The following is a 6,000-nucleotide window of genomic DNA, read 5'->3' on the forward strand; positions in this document are numbered from 1 at the left end:
TTGCTGGCCCTATGTGTGGCCTTATCACATGTAATATATATATATTTTTTTGGGGGGGGGACAATATGGGCACAGACATAAAAAATTCATACTATATGAATATTTTTTAGATAACTTATCAAAGTTGCCATAGATTAACTGTTAATTAACAAAATTACAACATTCTGGTAACTTACCGGTAGTTTTGCATCCCTACTCACAGCAGACACCCGATGCAGGCTTTATATTGGAAGACATACAGTATCTGACTGAATGGCAAGGGCGGCACGGTCCTCCTAGGCACCCGTTTTAGGGATTTGTGGATTTATAAACTTACCCTCATGCACTGAACCGTATTGGGCTGATGTATGCATACCCAGTTTGTTTCGTTTTCCTGAGAGGATGGATGGAACACGTGAAGGAAAATAAATGTCTGTAGCCGCCAGTTGATGTGATGAATGACTGCAGAGTAGAGGTCTTCATGGGTCCACCCGAACCCGAATAACCGGGACTCGAGTGGGTCCAGATCGGGTCCTGTTTGATTGTCATCGGTTTTCGGGTCTATGTAACTACAGCTGATAGACCCGAATGGACCCAACCACGGCTCTGAATAGCCTACAGCATATTTATTTTACGTTCATAAGGAATTTATTGACTTATAGAAGGCTTAGCCAACATATTTTGTATTTTATTAGGATCCCCATTAGCTATTGCAAAAGCAGCAGCTACTCTTCTTGGGGTCCACATAAAACGTGAAACATTACATAATACAGAACATTCATAGACATGAATGGCTCTTTTTTTAAAGGCACACTTAGCTTACATATCAATACATACACACAAACTATCTTGGTCAAATACGGAGGAGGTGTTGTGCCGATCCTTTATCTTTTTTTTAAACCAGGTTTGCTGTTCATTTGAGCAATATCAGATGGAACAGAGTTCCATGCAATAATAGCCCTATATAATACTGTACGCTTTCTTGAAGTTGTTCTGGATTTGGGGACTATGGAAAGACCCCTGATGGCATGTCTGGTGGGGTAAGTGTGTGTGTGAGAGCTGTGTGTGTGTGTAAGTTGACTATGCAAACAATTTGGGGTTTTCATCACAATATTTCTTATAAAAAGAAGTGATGCAGTCAGTCTTTCCAACTCTTAGCCGAGCTCGGAGAGGGTGGAGAGGAGGATCTGATGGTTCACAGTATCAAAGGCAGCAGATAGGTCTAGAAGGATGAGAGCAGAGGAGAGAGAGTTAGCTTTAGCAGTGCGGAGAGCCTCCGTGACACAGAGAAGAGCAGTCTCAGTTGAATGCCCAGTCTTGAAACCTGACTGATTAGGATCAAGAAGGTCATTCTGAGAGAGATAGCAGGAGAGCTGGCCAAGGACGGCACGTTCAAGAGTTTTGGAGGGAAAAGAAAGAAGGGATACTGGTCTGTAGTTGTTGATATCGGAGGGATCGAGTGTAGGTTTTTTCAGAAGGGGTGCAACTCTCACTCTCTTGAAGACGGAAGGGACGTAGCCAGCGGTCAAGGATGAGTTGATGAGCGAGGTGAGGTAGGGGAGAAGGTTTCCGGAAATGGTCTGGAGAAGAGAGGAGGGGATAGGGTCGAGTGGGCAGGTTGTTGGGCGGCCGGCCGTCACGAGACTCGAGATTTCATCTGGAGAGAGAGGGGAGAAAGAGGTCAAAGCACAGGGTAGGGCAGTGTGAGCAGAACCAGCGGTGTCGTTTGGCTTAGCAAACGAGGATCGGATGTCATCAGCCTTCTTTTCAAAATTGTTGACGAAGTCATCCGCAGAGAGAGAGGAGGGGGGAGGGGGAGGAGGATTCAGGAGGGAGGACAAGGTAGCAAAGAGCTTCCTAGGGTTAGAGGCAGATGCTTGGAATTTAGAGTGGTAGAAAGTGGCTTTAGCAGCAGAGACAGAAGAGGAAAATGTAGAGAGGAGGGCGTGAAAGGATGCCAGGTCCGCAGGGAGGCGAGTTTTCCTCCATTTCCGCTCGGCTGCCCGGAGCCCTGTTCTGTGAGCTCACAGTGAGTCGTCGAGCCACGGCGCAGGAGTGGAGGACCGAGCCGGCCTGGAGGATAGGGGACAGAGAAAATCAAAGGATGCAGAAAGGGAGGAGAGGAGGGTTGAGGAGGCAAAATCAGGAGATAGGTTGGAGAAGGTTTGAGCAGAGGGAAGAGATGATAGGATGGAAGAGGAGAGAGTAGCGGGAGAGAGAGAGCGAAGGTTGGGACGGCGCAATACCATCCGAGTAGGGGCAGAGTGAGAAGTGTTGGATGAGAGCGAGAGGGAAAAGGATACAAGGTAGTGATCGGAGACTTGGAGGGGAGTTGCAATGAGATTAGTGGAAGAACAGCATCTAGTAAAGATGAGGTCAAGCGTATTGCCTGCCTTGTGAGTAGGGGGGGAGGGTGAGGTCAAAAGAGGAGAGGAGTGGAAAGAAGGAGGCAGAGAGGAATGAGTCAAAGGTAGACATGGGGAGGTTAAAGTCACCCAGAACTGTGAGAGGTGAGCCATCCTCAGGGAAGGAACTTATCAAGGCATCAAGCTCATTGATGAACTCTCCAAGGGAACCTGGATAAATGATAAGGATGTTAAGCTTGAAAGGGCTGGTAACTGTGACAGCATGGAATTCAAATGAGGAGATAGACAGATGGGTCAGGGGAGAAAGAGAGAATGTCCACTTGGGAGAGATGAGGATTCCAGTGCCACCACCCCGCTGGCTCGATGCTCTAGGGGTATGCGAGAACACGTAGGCAGACGAGGAGAGAGCAGAAGGAGTAGCAGTGTTATCTGTGGTAATCCATGTTTCCGTCGGCGCCAGGAAGTCTAGGGACTGGAGGGTAGCATAGGCTGAGATGAACTCAGCCTTGTTGGCTGCAGACCGGCAGTTCCAGAGGCTGCCGGAGACCTGGAACTCCACGTGGGTCGTGCGCACTGGGACCACCAGGTTAGAGTGGCAGCGGCCACGCAGTGTGAAGCGTTTGTATGGCCTGTGCAGAGGGGAGAGAACAGGGATAGACAGACACATAGTTGACAAGCTACAGAAGAGGCTACGCTAATGCAAAGGAGATTGGAATGACAAGTGGACTACACGTCTCGAATGTTCAGAAAGTTAAGCTTACGTTGCGAAAATCTTATTGACTAAAATGACGAAAATGCTAGCTAACTAACACAACACTACACTAATCAAGTCGTTCCGTTGTAATGTAATAGTTTCTACAGTGCTGCTAGTCGGTAGAGGTTGGCTATTATACAAAAGCAACTTTGTAGCTAGCTAACATAACATAACACTAATCAAGACGTTCCTTTGTAATGTATTTAGTTTCTACAATGCTGCTCGTCGGTAATAGTTGGCTAGGTATGGAACAATGGCGTCGCGGGGGACGGAAATAGCTGGCTAGCTAACCTAGCTAACCTCGATAATTACTAAACTACACAATTATCAAGCAATGACAAATACAGCTATGTAGCTAGCTAGCTAACACTGCACTAGTCAAATCGTTCCGTTGTAATGTATTAGTATCTACAGCGCTGCTAGTCGGTAACGGTTGGCTAGCTAGCAGTGTTGACTAGCTAGCAGCTAGCAGCTAGCAGTGTTGACTATGTTAGGAGGACGAAAAAATAGCTAGCCTCGGTAATTACTCTAATTACTCTAAACTACACAATTATCTTTGATAGCTAAGAAAAATTGCTCAGATCAAACAAACCAAACCGTTGTAATGTAAAGAAGTGTAATATTACCTGTGGAGCGAAGCGAAGTGCGACTGCTCGCTCCGGACCGGAAGTGCATTAGCTTCCTGGGGTACGACAAAATTAAGGCAGTTATGCGATTTTAAAAACATTACAATACATTCATTACAGAATTTACAACACACTGTGTGCTCTCAGGCCCATACTCTACTACCACAAAATCCATGTGTACAGTTGAAGTTGAAGTTTACATACACCTTAGCCAAATACATTTAAACTCAGTTTCTCAATTCCTGACATTTAATCCTAGTAAAGATTCCCTGTCTTAGGTCAGTTAGAATCACCACTTTATTTTAAGAATGTGAAATGTCAGAATAATAGCAGAGAATGATTTATTATTTCAGCTTTTATTTCTTTCATCACATTCCTAGTGGGTCAGAAGTTTACATACACTCAATTAGTATTTGGTAGCATTGCCTTTAAATTGTTTAACTTTGGTCAATGTTTCAGGTAGCCTACCACAAGCTTCTCACAATAAGTTGGGTGAATTTTAGCCCATTCCTCCTGACAGAGCTGGTGTAACTGAGTCAGGTCTGTAGGCCTCCTTGCTTGCACACGCTTTTTCAGTTCTGCCCACAAAATTTCTATAGGATTGGGCTTTCCAATACCTTGACTTTGTTGTCCTTAAGCCATTTTGCCACAACTTTGGAAGTGTGCTTCGGGTCATTGTCCATTTGGAAGACCCATTTGTGACAAAGCTTTAACTTCCTGACTGATGTCTTGTGATGTTGCTACAATATAGCCACATAATTTTCTTCTCTGATGCCATCTATTCTGTGAAGTGCACCAGTCCCTCCTGCAGCAAAGCACCCCCACAACATGATGCTGCCATCCCCGTGCTTCACGGTTGGGATGGTGTTCTTTGGCTTGCAAGCCTCCCCCTTTTTCCTCCAAACATAACGATGGTCACTATGGCCAAACAGTTCTATTTTTGTTTCATAAGACCAGAGGACATTTCTCCAAGAAGTACGATCTTTGTCCCCATGCGCATTTGCAAACCGTAGTCTGGCTTTTTTTTATGCCGGCTTTGGAGCAGTGGCTTCTTCCTTGCTGAGCGGCCTTTCAGGTTATGTCGATATCGGACTCGTTTTACTGTGGAAATAGATACTTTTGTACCAGTTTCCTCCAGCATCTTCACAAGGTCCTTTTCTGTTGTTCTGCGATTGATTTGCACTTTTCGCACCAAAGTATGTTCATCTCTAGGAGACAGAACGGGTCTCCTTCCTGAGCGGTATGATGGCTGCATGGTCCCATGGTGTTTATACTTGCGTGCTATTGTTTGTACAGATGAATGTGGTACCTTCAGGCATTTGGAAATTGCTCCCAAGGATGAACCAGACTTGTGGAGGTCTCCAATTGTTTTCTGAGGTCTTGGCTTATTTCTTTTGATTTTCCCATGATGTCAAGCAAAGAGGCACTGAGTTTGAAGGAAGGCCTTGAAATACATCCACAGGTACACCTCCAATTGACTCAAATGATGTCAATTAGCCTATCAGAAGCTTCTAAAGCCATCAAATCATTTTCTGGAATTTTCCAAGCTGTTTAAAGGCACAGTCAACTTAGTGTATGTAAATTTCTGACCCACTGGAATTGGGATACAGTGAATTATAAGTGAAATAATCTGTCTGTAAACAATTGTTGGAAAATTACTTGTGTCATGCACAAAGTAGATGTCATAACTGACTTGACAAAATTATAGTTTGTTAGCAAGAAATTTGTAGAGTGGTTGAAAAATGAGTTTTAATGACTCCAACCTCAGTGTATGTAAACTTCCGACTTCAACTGTACATGGGTATGTTATCATGTGTGTGGATGCATGTGTCTGTGCCTATGTTTGTGTTGCTTCACAGTCCCCACTGTTCCATAAGGTCTATTTTTAGTAGTCATGGCTCTATGTAGTACTGTACACCTCCCATAGTCTATTCTGGACTTGGGGTCTGTGAAGAGACCTCTGGTGGCATTCCTTGTGGGGTATGTATGGGTGCTGAGCTGTGTGCTAGTCGTTTAAACAGACAGCTCAGTGCTTTCAACATGTCAATACCTCTCACAAATACAAGAAGTGATGAAGTCAATCTCTCCTCTATTTTGAGCCAGCAGAGATTTACATGCATATCATTGTTTGCTCTCTGTGTACATCCAAGGGCCAGCCGTGCAGTCCTGTTCTGAGCCAATTGCAATTTTCCTAAGTCCCTCTTTGTTGCATCTGACCACACGACTGAACAGTAGTCCAAGTGCAACAAAACTAGAGCCTGTAGGACCTGCCTTA

Source organism: Salmo trutta, chromosome 20 (genome assembly GCF_901001165.1).
Source record: "Salmo trutta chromosome 20, fSalTru1.1, whole genome shotgun sequence".
NCBI classification, from domain to species: Eukaryota; Metazoa; Chordata; class Actinopteri; order Salmoniformes; family Salmonidae; genus Salmo; species Salmo trutta.